This window comes from Pleurodeles waltl, chromosome 9 (assembly GCF_031143425.1).
Source record: "Pleurodeles waltl isolate 20211129_DDA chromosome 9, aPleWal1.hap1.20221129, whole genome shotgun sequence".
NCBI lineage: Eukaryota > Metazoa > Chordata > Amphibia > Caudata > Salamandridae > Pleurodeles > Pleurodeles waltl.
Window position 1 is genome coordinate 500,776,264 of NC_090448.1, and position 19,371 is coordinate 500,795,634.

General features: G+C 41.8%; 1 protein-coding gene across 1 annotated transcript in view; it reads left to right on the forward strand.

The window, feature by feature from the left end:
• The first annotated feature begins 13,710 nt into the window (after nucleotides 1-13,710).
• The window catches only part of ESR2 (estrogen receptor 2), a 1,043,222-nt gene continuing 1,037,561 nt past the window's right edge, over nucleotides 13,711-19,371 (forward strand). The window contains exon 1 of the mRNA XM_069207353.1: nucleotides 13,711-13,838. The gene's annotated coding sequence lies outside the window, so the exon portion shown is untranslated. The remainder of the gene's footprint in view (nucleotides 13,839-19,371) is intronic.

The following is a 19,371-nucleotide window of genomic DNA, read 5'->3' on the forward strand; positions in this document are numbered from 1 at the left end:
TCTTTTAGTAAAGTTGATTTTGAGATTGTGCGTTTGAAAATGCCACTTTTAGAAAGTGAGCATTTTCTTGCTTAAACCATTCTGTGACTCTGCCTTGTTTGTGGATTCCCTGTCTGGGTCAGTTTGACAGTTGGGTTGTTTTTCACCTCACACCAGACAGTGACACAAAGGGAGCTGGGGTGTGATCTGCATTTCCTGATTAGCCATCTCTGCTAGGAGGGAGGGGTGGAGTGGTCACTCTCATCTGAAAGGACTGTGCCTGCCTCTGACAATGCTGTCTCCAGCCCCCTGGTGTGTGTCTGAGGCCTTGCCTGGGCAAGGCAGGATTTCACAAGAAGGTGTGAGTCCCCTTTGAAGAAAGGTGACTTCAAAGACTAAAATGGGTATAAGAAGGGCACCCAAACTTACAAACTTTAGAAACACTTCTGGAATCAAGAGGAACCTCTGCCTGGAGAAGAGCTGATCGCTGAGGAACAAGTGCTGCCCTGCCTGTGACTGTGCTTTGTGGAGCTTTCCTGCAGTGCTGCTTCTGCCTGAGTAAGAGGGCAAAGACTGGACTTTGTGTGCCTTCCATCTTGAAGAAGAAATCTCCAAGGGCTTGATGTAGAGCTTGCCTCCTGTTGTTGAAGTCTCAGGGATAGCAAAGACTTCTTCCTGCCAGCACCTGGAGTCTCTGGAGAGACCCCTACTCTGCTCTGTGGTGCCCTTCCAGTTCCTGGGACCCTGAAAGGAGAGGCTGGCAGCCTAAGGACAAAAATACACGCACCGAGCACCGTGCGGAGAAAAGATCGACGCGAATCCGATCGCGGCTGAGAAAACGACGCGACGCCGGTTCCGCAGCTGAGAAACGACGCCGCAGGAAACGCGACCGAAAAACCGACGCCCGGAACAGGAGAAACGACGCGCAGCATCGCTGACGGAGGCTGAGAGATCGCACCCTGCGCCGCGGGACTTTCGGATCGTCGTGTGGCTGGCTTTTTCAACGCGCACCGCCGTGCCGAGTTGTTTTCGACGCACACAGCCGTGCAGGGTTACTTTCGACGCACACCGCCCGTGCGGGGTTATTTTTGACGCAAACCAGGTACATTTACACGCTAGCAGCGCTAGTGTGTTGTTACAACTACCTAAAGACTCTTTTTATTTTAAACCTTTAAAAAATCATAACTTGACTTGTGTATGTTGGATTTTTGTCGTTTTGGTCTTGTTTTGTCTAGATAAATATTTCCTATTTTTCTAAACTGGTGTTGTGTCATTTTGTAGTGTTTTCATTAAGTTACTGTGTGTGGTGGTACAAATACTTTACGCCCAGCACTCTGAGGTTAAGCCTACTGCTCTGCCAAGCTACCAAGGGGGTAAGCAGGGGTTAGCTGAGGGTGATTCTCTTTTATCCTAACTAGAGTGAGGGTCCTTGCTTGAACAGGGGGTAACCTGACTGTCAACCAAAGACCCCATTTCTAACACCCAGATATTGCAAAATTATGTGTCGTTAAGGCAGTAAAAGCTTATGACAACAGACCTTTGCCCTCCAGGGGAGAGGCAGTTGTTGATTACTCTCACTCAACCTCATAAAGCAGGATCTTTCCCTACTATTGCCAGATGGGTCAAATGGACCATGCAGGAGGCAGGTATTGATATCTCCTGATTCAGGACTCATTTGGTACGAGGAGCAATTACATCTAAAGCTTTTTTATGGGGCTAGACTAGAGGGCATCTTCAATGCAGCAGATTGGTCTTCAGATTATACTTTTAAAAGGTTTTACCTTAAACTGGTCTCAAATATGGCAACTTTAGTGGTGGAAAAGCTTTAAACTAGCCTAATCCTCACCTCCGGGTCCTGACATGGATTGAAAAATGTCCTAGATATCGTAATAGAAAATATCAATATTATTAAGGACACGGAGGCAAGGATTAGCCTACTCATTCTCATAACATTGTTAGGATAGCTCACCCGTCACATTATGAGAGCTCCTTATATATGGGTCCTTTCAAAGTATGTAATTTATGCATATAAGATGTTGCTAAGGATTGTTTATTTGATTGGACATGCTTAAACAATTGTCTCATTGTTGGTTGGGGTTTGAGTCCTTGCCACATGATTCCAGAATTTCTAATGTTATGAATTTCTTTCTCAGGGACGGTGTCCAATAAACAGGAGTAACCTAGGAAACATGGCCGTTTCGCAGGAAGAAAGAGGCTAGAGGGTCTCCAGTGAATATTATTGGTTGTGCAGCATTCTGAATGGATGGACTGTTTTTCCTTTTTTCCCAAGGTCTTATTGGAAATGTGGATTATTATTATATCTGCTTAAAGTTAATGGCTGCTGGTGAATGAAGTGGAGAAAGTTAAAGCCTAATCTTTACCTCCATGCCCTTAAAAGAGCTGAAACTTTCCGGTACGATAGCTAGGACATTTTTCGGTCTATGGCTTCACTGGCAGTCTCATTTCATGGCTTCTCATTGGTCAGTGAGTGCTGGTTTTGCTTTCTCTTTGTGTGTTTGCCTCTTACCTGGTCCATGGATCAAGTACTGATTAATTGCTTTGTTAGTGTCCTTCTGCTGCTCGGAGAAAGGTACTTTTTTGTTGCTTTCCTCATCGTTGTTACTTCCTCGTCATGGTTGCTTGCACCCTATTGTGCTATTGCTTGCACACAGCCACCTCCCATCATTGTTGTTTGCCCTCTCCTCTCTCTTCCCATTGTTCACGCCACTTTCGTCAGTGTAGCTTGCCTCTTCACCGTACCCCTCCTGCTGTTGTTGTTTTCCAACTTGTCATTGATGTTTGCACCCCCTCCCAACTCATGTCACTTTTGCTTGCCTTCCCTCCCCCCATGTAGTTGTTGCTTGTGTCCAGCTTCTACCTGTCATTGTTTCTTTGCCCACTTTCTGCCTCCAATTGTTGTTGGTTTCCACCCTCCCATCATTGTTGTTTTCACTCCCTCCAATCTGTCTTGTTTGCTGCCCCTTCCTCCTCTTGTTGTTGCTGGCCCTCCTGTGATAGTTGTTTGCGTGCCCTTCCATTGTTGTTGCATGCCCTCTTGTTCTTGTTGTTTGCACTCCCTAAAGTGCTAAAAGTAGTTCTTGCATAAGCGAGACCGATTGGCATTGATAATGCTTGTTTACTGGTGCAACTCACATATTAGCTTCCGACAAATCCAAGTGACCCACCCATAGACTGAGGATTATCTTCAAAGGTTAAATGAAATGTCCAGTACGGAAAGTGAATACAAGCAGATCCAGCATCTGGCTCCTTCTACTGGCATTAGCTGTGCTAACTGAATCGTCATTGGTAAACAGGCCGTGCTTTCCTTAACATCTATAAACAAATGTTGCAGCACAAGGGCATAGCCCTAAAAAAACATGGGGCCTAGAAAATAATCACCAATCTGATCCTCAATTCTGACGGCCCAGTTGTAACAGTTGCAGTACCTGTCACTATTTTCCATTCTGCATAACACATGCATTCATTTGCACTGCATATACAAATATTTAGAGTGATTTGCACGTTAAGGATTACCCGAGTTAATGTGTTTTCACAAGATATTACACATACTTAACATATACCTCAGTTTGAGTAATTCATGTTAGAACAAAACAAACTTTTGACTGTTTTGTTCTTTTCTCTTATTCAAGGGACAACGCTGCAGTAGTTTTAATTATTTGGATTAATATAAATGTTTTGGGTTGTGTGAGAAATGTTGTCTCTATTTGTTACATGGAGAATAAGTAGTACATTTCTAAACCTGTGACTGGGGCAGGCTGACTGCAATGTATGATCCTGTTCTGCTGCGAGATATCTCTTGAAGGTTGTGCAACTGAAAACCTCAATTGTGCGGTGGCTGAGAAGAAGGGTAAAGCCAACTTTATCAGGAAATGTTAAATCCTGATTGGTCACCTCTCCCTGAGAACTGTGGAAAGTGGTGCATACTTTCGAGAATTGCATGTTTTTATTGTGTAGTTCTGAGTTAGTGAGTTAGGGATGAATTTCCTCTTGCTTGAGAGAAGATGTCCATTTCCACTCTCTCAAAACTAGGTGCGTTCTTTTGCTCCTAATCAAAGGGTTAGACTCCTGAGCAAATTTATTCTCACCTGATTGACCGAATCTTCATTGATTCTGCCTTGTATTCTGCTTTATTTGCTGAAATCTTTCATGAATTTGGCAATTTCTTTTAGCCTGTTATTTTTAGAAATCTTCTGTTCAAGGAAAACTGACTTTGCTTCATTTCCAATGACACCTTTAAAAAGCTTTGAATATACTCTTTCGAATCACTGAATAATACTTACTAACATACTTGTATGATGAGCATTGATTTATGACTCATTTGAGAGATTTGAGTTTGTAACTTTGCTAATCTGCTAATAAACATTGATGGTTTGAGAATCTACTACTCTCTGACATCCTTGTGTGTTCTAATGTACTTCACTGTCATTGATATTTTGCTGATTTGTTGATGTTAAACCTCAGCCAGGGACTAAAGGTCCACCTGCTGAGTGCAGCTTGTATTTGAGTTTGCACTAGTAACATGCCCGGAGCAAATCTCACCCTCTCTGCAAGTGCAACAACCAGAAGTGTTTCCCAGTGCAATGAACTCCTAAGAAGAGCTGAGGCCTATTGAAATGTTGTAGTCAATAATTAGGCGATTGGATTGTAGGACTAGGGTGAGTCTGTCCTTCTGTCCTTTATATTGGCACACCAGCCCTGGACCAATAGATCGAAAGAAAACTACAAACTGCTTGAAGCATAATGACCATCATCTTAGGGCAGACGAATATTTAAAATGTCCCACTTTTTCTCGTTTTGAATGTTATGTACTCATTTGAAAAACACTGAAACCATTCATAATGTTTGAGTCTCAAAACAGGTCAACTGTTTAAAGAGCTCTTTTAGAGTTTGTGTTTTCAATCCTTATAAAGACATTTAAAAGCTTTTCTCATATTAAATCATCTTTATAATGGTTTAGCCAGATCAAAGCCACAATTAATTTCGATTACATTAAGGGAGTTGTTTATGTTTCCCCAAGTGTTCAGAGGCTCATTAGACTACATTGTCCTGGGCCCCATTAAATCTTCATAGAGGTTTCTCCATTAAGTTAAAGCAACAATATTCTGAGTTATAAAGAACATGTGTTGAAAGTACAAAAGCAATAAACCTTGAACTATTTTTATGCCAACCAGAATGTTTGCCTGTTAAATACAATCTTTGCTTCCCCTTCCCACCCACTCAGTTTCACTTCTATCTCTGGGTACTTTACATACCCATAAAACAAAGAAAAAGAGCTAGATAAAATGCAAATGCCGCAACTACAATAAAACAAGAAGTGCATTCATCTGCTTTTAGCAAAAAACGTTCAAGGGAGTAAATCTGACAAATGCTCATTGCTGTGATATGATTTGTTGATTCGTGCAGCTCTTAAAACAGCCAAACATTGACTGATCGGTGGGGTTTCTGGCTTAAGGCATAGGTTCTTGTATGTACTTCTTGTATGAGTATATTTAATGGTTTGTTTCCATTGCGTGTTGAGCAACCTCAACACTGCAAACCGTTGATTCATTGGAAGGGTCACAGCAACTCTTACATACATCAGCTGCCCGATCACAGGACATACATAAGCCCTGCAATTTAAGGGGGCCTTAAGCGTGTATGTAAGACATGACTCAATCGTTCTACTAACAGAGAAAGGGAAGGAGATCCGGTCTAGGTGATAGCCTGCTGATTTCGGAACTTGGGGACTGGATTTGAATTCTGGATTCTGTCCTCACTGAAAACTGTGTGATCCTGGGAAATTCACTTAGGACCTGATTTATAGTTGGGCGAACGCACACTTCATCACAGAAATGACAGATATCCTGTCTGCCATTATCACAAAGTGCATTCTTTTATAATGAACTTGCAATAAGACAGAAAGAGTAAGACAAGCATTCAGGCACAGGCTTTATTTTCACTTTGAATGGACTCCATTTTTGATCGCAGTAAGAGCAGCCTTGAGTAAATTGCATCGCAGGCCTCTGTGCTTGTTATCAGTGTTGAAGCATAAAGCCTCCTAGTCACATGTAAGGTCTCGAGAAAAGCTGACACGAGGCCTTGTGAGTTAACCATATATTATTACAGACTGCTTAATTTCAAATACCATACTGAAATATATTTGGCTAGCATCAAAACTACAAGCATCTCAGGGTATATATTCTCCTCACACATTTTGTAATCCTATCTAAAAGTAAAATTGTGATATATTCTTAATGCTATAGGTTGTATTTTTATTACATTCAGCCAGCAGTATGTTCCAGAGTCTGTATTAGAGTAAGTACCCTTGCACGCAGGGGCACACAGTGCATCAGCAGATGAACCTTGAAAGTGTTAAAGCAGAAATAGCTTCTTCAAATAGAATGAACGGACTTCTGTCAGGTGAGCCTGGGGCAAGCAGGAGCGTTCTCCATCTGAGGAAAGTTCGAAAAATTAGCCAAACCCGTTATTTTACAGCATGGTTTTGAAATAAAGTGGCTAACAAGACAACAGGCATCCATACGAGTGTCCCTGGTAATCCCAGTGCGGCTGGTGGCAGGAGTTACAGGCTCTTCATGGTTTTAAACTATGATGCTTCACCCGGGAACTTGACTGTTAAGACTAGTCAAGTTCCCGGGTGTGGGGGAGGGGCTAGTGTGGGTGGGAGCAGAAGGAAGTATGCATACATTTGTGATGAAACATTTATTCCTGTATGTTATGTCAATCCAAATTCTACCTGTCTCTGAATCCCACCCTTAGACGTTACATGCTTTTTTGAAGGAGTGCTCACAGAATATATGTCGTAGATAACGTCATTATTGTAGCACTACTCTACTCATGATATGCTCTACAGAAGTGCAGTACAGCTAAGCGGTCAAGACAGGACTGGGACCTCAATATGTTTCAAAGCAAGGCTAAGTGACCGGAGTTCACATCAAACTAACAACCAAACACCAATGGTATACATAAAACAATGTTTACTGATGTATGTATGAGGTGAAGCTATGCATTACCATACCAAATGAATGTAAAAACGGTAATGTGATTCTCCCAGCTACTGTAATCTATGATTCCTATCAACATTACCAATTCATTAGCACATAACAAGCCCCTTCAGTGTCTCTGAGAGCCTGTAACTATTGCCAACTACATCTCCACTATACTTGAGAGATTAATCAGAAGGCTATTTGAGGTAATTAGTTCCATGACACCCTTTGAAGCAAGAGGTGACCAATGTTCGCACCCGCTTTTAATTTTCTTAACTTCTTCCATCTTTGCCAGATATTGAATCAGAGATAACATTCTGCCAATGCCACCGCCACAGTATTGTGATGGTTCATGTGTAAATCTATGATTATAGGGTCTATCTCCCACTCCGTACCACACTATTATAAGCAGAGGTGGCAGTATAACAGTGCAGCCAGGAGATACATTCCTCTTCCTTTCCTTCCTTTGAACGTGGGGCACTGTCCTATATTTCGAGTAGAAGGAGATGCTTTGGCCTCAGTCATTTTAATATTGTAAATTAGGAGGCCTTATATTGTACTTTCTGGCAGGAGAGGAAAGAATATCACAATAAAGAAAGCAGAATAACAACAAAATAAGTGACAGCTGACATAAGGACTGTGGGTTTAAGGCTAAGCAAAATGATAAAGTAAGGGGCTGATTTTGAGTTTAGTTGGGATAATGCTCAGTCACAAACTTGAGATGGAGTACCCTTGCTATCAAAATCTCAGTCCTCATCCCCGCACCGATTTAGAGGTTCACTGACCACTAGCTTTATGGCGATGGAGGAAAATTTACTCTGTTGGGGTTAAAACTTCCTCTGATGGATGGCCCCTGGGAGGAATCACCAGAGAAAAGGCATCCGTCCACACACACAATTAAGAGTGAGCAGACCAACACACCTATGATGGGAGCTCACCATTTTTTCATTAAAAAAAATAATGAAATTCCTGCTTTGAGAGTTCGTTTTTGAAAATAAAAAACTTTAAAACAATTTGATGCCCATCCGTCATGTCTGACGGAGCCATCTATCATATGTTTTCTGCATTTAGAGGGCCCACCAAGAAAGTGGTTACTGCCAATGTAGAAATGTTTGCGGGCCGGCAGACATCTCTTAATATGAAAGGCAAAGTAAAAGCAGGGTGCTGGATTGTAAGGGCCACATGTATGTAGGTTCAGATTTGCGAGTCGCAAATTGCGAGTCAGAGTGACTCGCAGTTTGCGAGTCGCAAATCCGAATGTAGGATGGTGTCCTTGACACCATTTGCGATTCGCAAGGGGGTCGCAAATGCCCACCTCATAAATATTCATGAGATAGGTCGCGATTTGCGACCCCCTTGGGAATGGCGGCCTTCACAGGGATGGTGGCCTTCCCTTTTGCGAATGGGTTAGCACCCATTTGAAATGGGTGCAAACTGCGATTGTTTTGTGACCGCGTTCGCGATCACAAAACAATACTACATTGCACTGCGAGTCACAATTAGGAAGGGAACACCCCTTCCTAATTGCGAGTCGCAAACCCGTTTTGCGATTCGGTAACCAGGTTACCGAATTGCAACACTGGGTTTGTGCATCGCGATGTGCTTTTTGCACATCGCAAACAGCCAAATTTGCTGTTTGCGAGGTGCAAAAAGCTACCTACATGTGGCCCTATGTCCTCGCCACCCTGTCTGCCTTTTCTTCATCCACCAAACCCTGTAAAGCCCTAAGTTCTAATGTTAAGAAAGGTGGAGAGTATTTGTCAGCACACTGTAGAGTAAAAGAAGTTTAACAAACTAGAAGCTAAAGTAGGAGAGCAGAAACTAGACAGGTGAAGATATGAAAGAAATAGTTTGAAATATATGGGTGGGAAAGAGGCTCTACTTTTTCACATAGTAGAACACTGTGAGATGGTGCTGAAGTACTGGTGTTATGAGGATTGATTTGTAGGCATATAATGGAATATCTGGGTGTAGCAATGAGGCATACATGTTTCTGCAAGATGACAGATCCAGGAAATGATGAAGGGAACTAGAATAGGGATAGGGATTTGCAGGATAATGCCTTAGGCAAATAGTAGGGAAACAGTATTCTTAGCATAATATAGTTGAATGCATTGGTCTCTATTGTTGTGGTATTCATTAAACTAAATATAGCATGAATGTGGATGTTGTTATGGTTTACCCTAATCTTTTTAAGTAAACAGTTTTTGTTTTTGATCAATGCCTAGCTGTAGAAAGTGTATTATTTTCTTGAGCCACCTTACCATCTAAAATACTGTTGTATTGGAATTGTGATCACTGATTTACTGTAGTTTCAAGCCACTAAAGGAATAATCAGGAATTTCAATGAATGGGCCAAACTAATCTAAACATTAGCAACACAAAAGGATGTTTATTTTTGTTGCCCAGTGCACAGTCAGAGTAAGAAGCAGCTATATAGTCGAGATTGAACAGGAAAAGATGAGCGTTCAGCAAAAGATAAGAAATGTAATTGGCTGATGCTAATTCACTTAGAAAGCTTGGTAAGGGAGGGCTGCTGCCATTAGGTCTGCTCTATTAATAAAAATGAGTCATTTCTCTATGATTTTCTTTGTACATTAATGATGATGAATGTAACAGTTGTATTGCATTGTCCTTTCATAAAACTTAGGCACTGAGCTCTGAGCATTGGTGATGCTATTACTTGCACCCAAAGTCTAAGGGTCTAATGTATGGTTCGATGGACCATACTCAGTCAGTGAGGGTGGCTGGAGACATTCTCAGTGGTGACAGACAGGAAAAAAGTCCACTCTACGTAGGAAGGGTGGCTCAATGGTGGTCATTATGAACATGGCGGTCCACGCCGGCGGTGACGGTCATTACCGCCAATGGCATGGTGGCCCAGACCTCCATATTCTGAACATAGTAGTAAACTAGCTGCAAAGCAGCCAGTTCACTACCAACCACCGCCAGGCCATGGTCTACCACCGAGTCGACTGTGAGCACATTCGGCCCGGCGGTGGAGGCAGGACAGGCGGTGGGATTATGATCCCTATTCCACCAGGGATTCCCTCGTGAATTACCCCACTAGGGAATCCCTGGCAGAATGCATATTGGTGACAGGAATAATCATTCCTGTCACCTGTATGTGACATGCCTGGCCCCTTCCCACTACACCTCCCGACCCCCCAAGCCCCTAGAAGAGCCCCCACCCCCCGAACTCTGAAAACGGACCCCCCCAACCCTCCACACCCAAAACACCATGTAGGTCCCCCCCAACCCAACCCTCACCATCTCCCACCCCCCACCCCTACATACAGGTCCACCCAAACCCCAACCCCCCACATCCACATTCACCCACCCACGGATATGCACACATGCATACATGCACCCAGGCACACATCCCCCCCACAGACACCCACACACACCCCCTTGCGCCCACACCCTCACACACACACACACACCCTTCCCTCTCGGACAGCATTTACCTTATCCGTCGCACTGCTCAGGGAGGGAACGGGCTCCTTGGATGCTGCTCCGCCACCATTGCTGCCTCTCCAAACACCGCCACGCCTAAAACTAATTCATAATAGGTGTGGCAGTGTAGGGAGTGACGTGAGGGTGGAGTAGCACCCACCCCGCCACCCACCGCCAGCATGGCGCATGACAGACCTCACCGCCATCAATCGCGGTGAGGCACCATGCGTCATTATATGGCGGGATGCCGGCGACCAACACCGCCGGCACGGTTGATGGCGGGGCATCCCATCATGTTCGTAATAAGGGCCAATGTCCTTCCTCCTATTGTCCCTACTCCATCGGGCTGTTGGATGAAGTATTCCATTGGTAAATACAACAGGGCTCCTGCAACTGAAAATGTAAGGTCCTTCTATCTATAAATGAGGGGAGTGAACCTAGTGTTTTGTGGAGAGGGTACTCAGTCCGGTTTACAACAGATTATTCAGTCCACCAGAGTACCCTGCCCACCAAACTGTAAATAAGGTCAATAGAAATTAAATAGTTATTTTGTGAGTTTTTTTGCTCATTATAACATTCATTAGGTCATACATTGCTCCAAAAGTTACACCTGGGATGAGGCCCTTGACCTGCCCCTTGCCTGTCTACCCTGAGATATCCTGCAAAATACTCTTAAAGTGGCAGTATAACAATGATAATTCTAATTTGGAGGTAAAAGGAGGTAAAAGGAGAACTTCCAAGCACATACACAACACAAATATTTTTAAGAGAAACTGATTGAGCCTTTTTATCGACAATGCGTAAAAAGGTAATGCAAGGTAATGCAAGATTTGTAAAAAATTTGATCATCATTACAACTACGTCTCCACATATGAATAAGGCTAAACCAAAGAAACAGATCCAATGTTTATGAATTTTTGAAATATCGGCACAAGTTCATGAATATATGTCAAAAATCAGAAATTTAGGAAAGTTACTTTTCAAAAGGGAAATAAACCTTGAATGTCATCATTGTTACAGACCATATTTAGCAGTAATATTCATATTTGCTACATTTCTCTGAAGCTATCTTTTGAGTTTGATGTATTTACTGTTAAAGCCAACTTATCCATTCTTTTACAAATACTAACCAAATACCTTGTTTCTGCATGGTAATCCTTGAATACCTAAGGGGGAACTAAGGTAAAAGAACACACCAGACTAGACGTGCCATCATTAAGTGTGACTATTTCAAGAGTCAATACACAATAAAGAAAAACACACAACTACGTATAGCATGCCATCCACATAGTATGTTGAGAGATTGTACTAATTCTAGCTTTTCTAGAAATCCCTAGCAATTTCTCTCACAGCAATCTGGCTTAATTTTTCTTGGAGAAGATTTAGAGTAACCACTTCTAAAATGGTTTGATAATATTCTGAATAATTAAGGCAAACTCACTATATTTTTTTGTGACTTATTTCCAATTTGGCTTTTTTGGCCATTGCAATTATAATTCAACAGATTGGATATCCTCCACATTTTGATGAGATATCCCATCTGACAAACTCTGAATAAAACCCTAAGTCTACTCCCAATAAAGTTGTCTTCCCGTTTTTTGGAAAGCCATTTCATAACACTTTATAACTAGCCGTGCCCTTCATTTCTTAGAAAAAAACATATGTTCCCTCCACAAAGTCTAGGGCTAGATGTACCAAAATACAATTTTGCCTTTCCTAAAAAGCGACTTCATAGAAATCGCTATTTAGGAAATGCAAAATGCTAGGTACAGAGATAAAGATTTCCCTATAGTGATTCCTACTATGTAGGAATCACAATTGGGAAATCGCAAATAAGGAATTCCATTGCATTTGTGTCAATGGGCTGGTTTTGATTTTCCCAACCAGTGATTTCCTTTCAGGAAATCACTGTTTGGGAAATGCAAAACCAAGGGTGGGTATGGACAAAAAGGCCCCTTTTGGTGCACCCCAAAAATAGTGGTGCACTTGTAAAGCACACATATACCCAAGGAGCATGTGGGTGCTCTATAGCAATTAGAAAAAGCATTTTGGGGTGTTTCTTTTAATTGCACATGGTTACCATTGACTTCAAGTTGATGGTAATTGCATTTCCTCAATGCCCAAATCGCATTTAGGAAATGCTTTGTACATCAGAATAGAAATCGCAAATAGGTAATCCCTATTAGCGATTTCCTATTCTCTGGGTCACAAATTGCTATTGTACATCAGAAAAGGCTGTTTTGCATTTCTTAACGGCCCAAAATAGCGATTAGGACAGTTAAGAAATGCAAAAGGGCTTTGTATATCTGGCCCTTAGATTGTCAAACCAATAAATAGCTGACTATATTTGTCCAAAAATTATTTCCTATCATGCAATTATTTATTCTTCATTAGAGTGCAATTTGTTGAACTACCCCTGTTTTTGTATCTGGGTGCTGTCTGCAAAGTGTTTAATCTATATCTGGGGTCACTAGCATAGTTGGTGCTATTTATCTAGATGCTGCCAACAAACTATTTAATTCTACATCGGCATTCCGTATCCGGGCGACATTTCGCAATACTATTATGATGCACCTGGCTGAAGTTCAAGGATTATTTTATTCTACATGCGTGCAATTTGTTATCTACTTTCACTAGCGTCTGAGTACTGTCTGTAAACTATTTATTGCACAACCGGATGAATCAACTGAACCAATGTTATTTTGGGTGCCATTTGCAAATTTGTTATACCGTTTTGTAATATCTATGTGCGATCTGTGAATGGTTTATTCTCCATTACGGTAAATTCTGTGAATTGTCTTGCTCTGCATCCGGGCGCTACTTGTGAATTGTGATAGCCGTTATCTGACTGGTAATCCACATCTAGACAATACCTAAAATTGGTTATTTAGCATATGGCTGAAATTGTTCTTTATACATCTTACTACTTATTCATGAATTATTCTGCATCGTGTTACTTGCTGTTGCCTGTGAAATATCTGCTCTGTCCTTGTACGTTTTCTTACTGGACATCAGGTGCTGTCTCTTGAGTTCTCTCATTCCGCATCTGAATTCCGACTAAAAAGAACTCGCTGTAAATATTAGTTCACCTGCGTATTTATTGCATCTGGGTATTGCCTAAAAATGTAATTTACATCTCATTTTGATTTTACCTGTGAGCAACATTTTTAGCATCCATTTCGTAAATTACTTGCAGCATGTGAATTGCTTTTCTGCTGCTTATGAAGTTTCGATTTACAGCTCTCCCCACTTGTGGCCTGCTTGCATCTAGGAGCTGCCTGGGAACTGCATTCGCCCCTTATCCACAAACGACAGCCGAACTCTACAGAATCGTTGATCTCACGTGTGTGAATTCCTTTCATCAGGATATCCTATGAACTGCTTCCAGTGCACATCCAGGTACGTCTTGTGAACTGTCTTCGTGCTCTGTGTACATCATGTGAGCTATTTGCAGCTGCTTTGATGGCTAAAGTTTTCCTTCTCTTGGAATCCTTGTGCTGCTTGTGAACTGTTCGTATGTTTCTCCACCTACGAAGCGCTAGCATCTAGGTGCTCAGTGTGATTTGAATTCAGTCTTCATCTGTACAGGGACGGTGAACTGTTTTTCATTTATCCTACTTCTGAACGTTCATCCGGGTGTTACCTCTGACTTGGTTTCACTCCACAACTGGGTAATACTTGAGAACTGTGTACTATTTGCTAATCTCACTTGTAAATTACTTATGGATGTATTCTTCCTATTAAATGTTACATTTCAATCGCCTCCATTGCTTATTTAATGTTTACTTCATCTCCCAGTTTTTCTCGCCACATCCGAGTAATGAATACTCTACCTCTAGGTGCTGCCTGCTTATTGCCTCACACCTGGGTGTTGGTGTGGACTTTTTATCCTGGTGCGCTTTATGTTTTGTTGCTGTATCTGGTGCCTCAGCGACCTATCGTCGTCTCACCTATACGTCCTAGCTGTAAATCGTCTGCCTACACTCAGCTGTGACCCATCAATGCACTGTTACAACTTACAGACATTGCACACCAGCTGCCTGTGATGCCACGCCTTCTTCTTTCTTCTGTCTGGTCATGTCTTTAATCACTGCTGATGCAGGTAGGACATGGCTCTCTAAAGTGCTCGTATCCAATCCGTCAACCTTGCCACTAACTGTCCTTTTGCTCTCCCCCATTTTCAACGCCTCTATCCTTCATTCTCCCAACTCTCATGCACTCATTCTTTCTTCCCTCCATCCCTGCAACTCCAACTCTCTGCTGTACTTCTTATCCTACCTACGACACTCATCCACTGAATCCGGATGGTTATAACATATCGCCCTCAATCCATATCCCCATTTTCACACCTCTTCTCCTCCACGTCACGTAAACCCTTCCCTACTTCCTCAACCCTTTTGTTCGACCTCTGCTTCCCAACCTTCCTGTACTTACCTGCCTCTGACCACCCATCACTGCCCGTCACAAAATCTCCCCTCACTATCTCCCATCTTTCTGAGTTCTGCCAATCATACTCTACACTTCCTGCCCACTATGATCCTTTCCGAACTGATAACGCGTCCCGCCCTAGGTAATTTACTTACTCTGTGACTCGTTTTAGGCCAGTTAACCTTTTGACCCTGATTGGAGAGCCCTTGATCTCTGTCCAGCATATCAATCAATAGATCAATATCCTCATCAATAGTCAGAGTAACAAATCAATCAAATTAGTTAATTACATCAATATGAATTTGAAACGCAACATGGCCTTTCAGCCATGAATAACCACACAAATTTAGTAGGATTTATGATATTTATTCCCTATTGGGTACACTCTACTAGCAAGTTTATTAGTCTCAATACCAGAAAACACATCAACAGTGTTATAATGTGGCAACTGGAATAAGATTTGAGCAAAGCGAAGATTATAAACATTAGAACAAAACACAGCATCATCATGTATTTATTTAGCAGAGTATCATTAGCGCATCTATTCAACACAGAAAAGATTCAGTCATTTTGTCTGTTTGCACCCAATATTATTGAACTCCTTAACTAACCTTTAATTAGCATCAGCATGTTGGGCTTCATGCAAAACAATTTAGTGACACAAATTTGGAAACATCTAACTATGGTCTCTGTCAAAAAAGCTGTTGGTACCTAGAAAGGAAAGGTAAGCAGACAATTACAATTTCATCATCATATAGTTACCCTCCGTAATGGATCAGCATACAGAGTCAGTCTTCGTCCTCAGGAGAGTAGTCGATTCGCCATTCAGCCAGGATAGAACAACAAAGTTTCAGAAACTAGGACAGAAAGTTCTTCTCTCTTAAGGAGGAGAAAAAATAGATATCGGGCAAGACAAGGTAAGGATGATTTTGAAGAATCAAAGTAGCTAGGGTAAAGACGGAATGCCAGAGTAACAACAGGGGTGTCCCTCTAATGGCTGATGTCTCCTTGTGACACAACGTTAAATTGAATTAGCCAGACAAGTCTCTAATTTCCCATTGGTCAGTATTTGGTGCACCACTATCTCTGTCCAATGGTTGAGTGGTCACCTTACTAGAATTTTCACCTAGGTCAGTTCTCATACAGTTCATTGGCTCCTGTGATTTACGTCTTCATCTGGTGAGATGGCAGGTAGGAAAAGCTACACGCACGGCTTCAGTCAGTAGCTCCATTGTCTTTACCAGTTCAGGCAACCTTGTACCTGCTGCAAATTACATTGTTGCATTCAACAAGAATGTCTCCTTGAGCAAGTCGGGTCTCATGAGAAAGAATTTACTACGGTTACACACATCTTTAACTTCTGGAAAAGTACAGCTACTCGTCCTTAGGAAGACAGCACATTGCACGTTAGAAAAACACATTTAATATGAGACCAGCCAGCTAGGCACAGACTCTTGCTAACTAAGGCCTAATGATGTATTCAACAAAACCTTAACATATAATTCTCAATGCTAAAACAGAGTCATACATTTGTACATTATTAATTAATTATTAGTCAATTTCATCAATCATCGTATACATTCGTGGCCACTCCCCGTGGACACATTTCAAATGCTTACATTAGAAACATATTAATGCGTTTTCTATGCAGCTTCATTACACATTATTTTGCAAGCAGTTCATGTTAATTTTTTATTATAAAAGCTATACAATCCCTCCATTGATGACTCTTGTCATCACACAATTCCTTCCTTTAACAACCTTTTCACTTCTTGATCTCCTTCATCTCAATTTCTTCCTTTTGTTTTGCCTTTTCATATGTTGCTCTGAACATTTTCTCCCTCTTCTTTTCTTCCCTACTTGCTTTATGTTTTGCCAAATTTGCTTTAATCCTGTTGCTAATTTTGCATGATAACCACAGTCCAAATAAACAAGCCAGAATAATCACTATCCCCCTTATTAATGTTCCCAATATCCCATGCCAAAGACTACTAAACCAACTCCCAACATTAGCTAGTCCTTTTCCAACCTTTTCCCAAACTCCTGGTTCGTTCAGCTCCTTCAAGTTTGCACTATCTCTAGTTAGGTTAGCAAGCATACTTATAATCTCACTACTATTGTCAGGTATGTAAATACAGCAGTGATGCTCATTAAGCATCTTACAGACTTCGCTACTTTTCGCTAAAAGAATGTCTAAATCAAGCCTGTTTTGAAGAGTCATAGCCTTCCCTGCAGCAAGTTCAGTATCCATCAGGTGTATAGCCCCTGTGAAGTTTGTCAACATATTATCCACAATAATAGACAACTTTTGAATCTTTATGGAGTTTAAGACAACCCCTACTGAAGGAATTATCGCTCCAAATATGTCTCCTACTACACCAGCAGCAGTTTCTCTCTTTTGTCTAGCACGAAGTAATTCAGTCACTTTCTGGAACTTCTTTAAATCCTCTAGCTGATAAATCTTTGGGAAAACTATTCCCAAGTAACATGTCCCATACCATCCCCTTGGAAGACAGTAATAAGCATTAAGTCCACAAATATAATAAACCCCTGGGATCGCTTGATCCATTCCATTTAGCATGAAAGTCCATTTATTTTGAAACAAAAACACATGCTTACACTCACTCGTTCCCACAAACACATTGTCATAATATGACTTTGGCCATGTTATGCAAAGCCTACCTACATGTTTCGCATCTAAAGCTAGCTTCCCTTGTTCCCTAATCCCATTGCTGCTATTACTAAGAAAGGATCATTGCTGCAAGCCCTTTTCTAATTTCCCTTTTAAAACCCTCCTTCTATCTTCAGTGTGATCTAGAAAGCTTTTCTCTACGGGTGTAAGCAAGCATGTCAAGTTATTGCGGTGTGCATATGATGTACTGATCGCTACTCAAGGTTCAAAGAACCCTTTAATCAATTTTATGGCATAAAATTTAGCTACACTGTTCGGATCTTCTATGATAGGCACTTAAGAGAACACAAGGTCGTAGTTAGAGTAAATATTTTGCACTTCTTCTTGGTTATAGAAACGCGTTAGTAGCAGACTACAACTAATCCCATAGGTTAGTGGCAAGCTGTGATATGTAACTCCCTCTTGGACTGAAAGAGGAATTTGTGTACACACATAACAAGCCTTAGCATCCATAGTGTCAAAATACTCACTCAGCAAACGATAGAAAACGTTAGTAGACAGCTCCCCTTTTGTATTAGTTTCATCATGCAGATACTTTGTATCTTGCTCAAACTTCTCCCAAGGTGTTAGTGTAGTGGTCTCAGAAACCGTAGCATTGTTAGCTTCAGTCTCATCCACAAAACGCATCTCCACAAACAAAGCTATAATGAATATCACACACACAACACCCAAAGCAACACCCAAATATTTACAACGCTTACTCCCCTCACTATCATCTCCCGTACCAGGCATGATCTGTAAAGAATCAGAAGTGAAGTACTACAAATGTAAACGACAATCAACAGAGGATGACCAAAAGCTCTTTTTTTTTTCTACAGTAAAACTAAGCAAAGTCTCTCTTTAGCAAGTATTTACAGCTTTCTCATTCACTCCCAGGGTCCTTTGTCAATCCAGTTAGCAGCTTGTCACAATCAGTTTTCAAAAGTCAATCCTTGGTACTAGCGACACATCCGGTAATTTATCAGTCTCTTTTCTCAGGTTTCTCAACTTGATTCCAACTTAACACAGCCTCATTTCCTTGCGGCCAACTCAGGTACCATAGTATTGACCTGGGACTTCTCGATCAAAGCAGAATGCTAGGAACCCCTGTTGCCACTCAGCTGAAGTTGCATATGCCCATTCGGGACCTGCGTACCTTCTGTTTGATATTCTCTTTCTTTTCAATTTGCAGTCACCTTGCATTTCTCCTTCGCTCAGGTCCTCTTTTCTTGTTGTATCTATCTCCTTCTCAATTGTCTCATCAATGACCACTTTCCCTTTTGCTACTCGCGACTCTGGCCACTTATCTCCCTTAAGTGTCCCTTTATCGTTCGGCCTTTCTGGTTGCTGTTCAATGCCCTCCTTTTGTGCTATGGTGTTTTCTCTTGCTGGACCTGCAAGTGGCTCAGGAGGAGTCTGGATACTCGGACCTCCTTCTGTCTCCACTCCTTCGCCTTCTGGATCTGTCAAGGGTTCAACTTCAAACCTGTATCCGTCTGCTTCTGGGAGAACCTCTCTCTGGGTCGGTTCTCCTGGTGCCTCAGTTGAGATAGGCCCACTGTCACCCCTCTGGATTTTGTTTACTGTTTGAGTGACAGGGACGTCCTCAACGGCTCTCCTCCAGTCTCAGTTCCCTTTTGGTTGCTCTCCGGCCCTGAGACTTCCTTTTCTGTGGCGGTTATTTTCGATATCTCAATTTCTTCATCAGTTGGACACGTCACCTTCTTTGTGTGACTGGCATGGATCCAATTTGGAATTCCTGCACACTTCACAGCAGTGGTAGTTGTTAATATCACTTGGTACGGCCCCTTCCAACGTAGCTCCAAACACGAC